Genomic DNA, 2,277 nt, shown 5'->3' on the forward strand with positions numbered 1-2,277 from the left:
TGCAGGACAGGGTACACAAGCGCAATTGTGCACTGAAAACACTAATTTTACCAAAAACAGTGCGTGGATGATCCCAAAAAGAGGGATAAGGGTAGGATAGGTCAAAATAGATAAGAAAAACCTTGATTTGTGCATGAAACAAGGAAATGCAGCCCTTAGGAGAAAACCCTAAAACTGACAAAGTGTACCCCAATTGTGATGCAGAGTTGACAGTATCCATTGATTACACAGGAGAACAAACCTGACTACTTCATGTTGCGACATAGACTCAAGAGCACAGACAAAGATACATTAGCAGGACTTGGATTATACTATATTACATTCTTGCCTGAGATTAGAGCAAACACAGGACTGCTTATCGCATTGGCAGAGTGATGGCATTCAGAGACTTCTTCTTTCCATCTACCGACTGGAGAGGTGACTGTGACACTAGAGGACGTGTGGCATATCCTCTACATTCTGAGTCATGAGGAGATGATAGTATATGACCCAGTGACAGGGAGAGATACTTTTTGCAGATTATTTGAGTGTGACGCAGATGATCTGGATATCATAAAGAGGGAGATGGGCTAGGAGACCATGGCAGTAGAGTACGATCAGCAATATGTGGTGATAGCAGTGGTTATAGCATGCCTATTAGCAGGTGATAGACGAGGACATGGATTCCCTATTGGATGGGGAAGAGTGCTAGAGCAGATGGCGACAGAGGGGACTGTATATGCATGGGGACCATGTGTGCTTGCCATGTTGTATTTTCAGTTGCACCAGATAGCATATCAGAGGGTTCAGACTTTGAGTTGTGAGGTCACACTGTTACAGGTATGGGCATTTGAGCACATAGCCATATGTCGATTGATTACAGAGAGACAGATAGTACCACATCGACCATATGTGTACTGCTATGGGGGTACATTGAGACAGGGTCCATTCAGATACATATTGTATTGGCGACATGAGCTAGACAAATTGAGAGAGTTCACATGGAGGCCATATCAGGATTGCCCTAGATGGTCAGATGATAGTGATGAGCTACCGTATTGCAGATAGGAGAGATACCTGATTGGGTGACCAGTGAATCACCAGAGAATGATTGAGATGTACCTATTAGAGAGAGTCAAATGATAGTTTGGAGAGAGACAAGATGTACCTAGAGGGACTACACACTTTGCCCGATCTCACAGAGAGACGAGTCAGTGGGGGAGGATGATTCAGCCACACATAGCATATGCTGACTTCACACAGCTATAGTAGAGACAGTGGGATTGGAGATCAGATGTGGTGGATTTCAAGATGACAAAGGAGTATGAGCGATGGTTTGCACGACGATGGCCGGTGCCAATGACAGATCCTGATATTCTGGTACCTAGGAGATAGGAGGACTTCTGACTCACTGGAGAGGAGGAGGGAGATGATGAGGATGAGGAGGATGATGAGGATGGAGGTGATGAGGATGAGGAGGGTGATGAGCATGGAGGGGATGATGAGGATGGAGATGATGAGGAGGATGAGCCAGATCCAGCCAATCAGGAGGCATTGCAGGATATACCCATAGAGCCAGAGATAGCTAGCATAGAGGAGATGGAGATATGTAGGGCCACCATAGCGAGTCAGCATGATCACATTGCGACATTAGAGAGACAGAATGCTATCTTGAGGACAGAGCAGGATCAGTTCAGAGTAGAGATAGCCAGACTGACAACAGCTCGAGATACAACAATAGCCCAAGCACAGCAAGCAGAGTAGAGAGTGACTGAGTATATTGGGTCGATTAGGGATGCCAGTGCATGTGAGATGGCACAGATGTTGGTAGAGACCGGATATGAGATACGCCATTGGAGGAGATTATATGAGAGTGCAGTTCCACCAAAGCAGAGAGCAGTGTCATATCGGTCACGGTCGAGGATAGAGAGCAGGCCACGCTCTCGAAGGTCAGTGAGTAGCATGGGGGTGAGTGGACCTAGGAGACCACCACAGCCAGGACCTGGGGTAGGAGGGACATCATCCTTGAGACATGGCAGGGATGAGGATGACAGAGGGAGCACCTAGTGACAAAGGCACGTGCTCCTTATGACAGAGACATATGTAGTGTGACATTATGTATTCAGCCTGCGGGCCATACTTAGGACAGACAGTCCAATTTTGAACTCCGATACTTTTTTGATATATGATATGATATGCAGCTATATGATGGGATGCAATGTGTTATGGTTGATGTGCACTTTCCATGCATGGATGGCTTATGCACTATTTATGTACCATTGTGGAACATGTATGAAT

Source organism: Cryptomeria japonica, chromosome 6, assembly GCF_030272615.1.
Source record: "Cryptomeria japonica chromosome 6, Sugi_1.0, whole genome shotgun sequence".
NCBI classification, from domain to species: domain Eukaryota; kingdom Viridiplantae; phylum Streptophyta; class Pinopsida; order Cupressales; family Cupressaceae; genus Cryptomeria; species Cryptomeria japonica.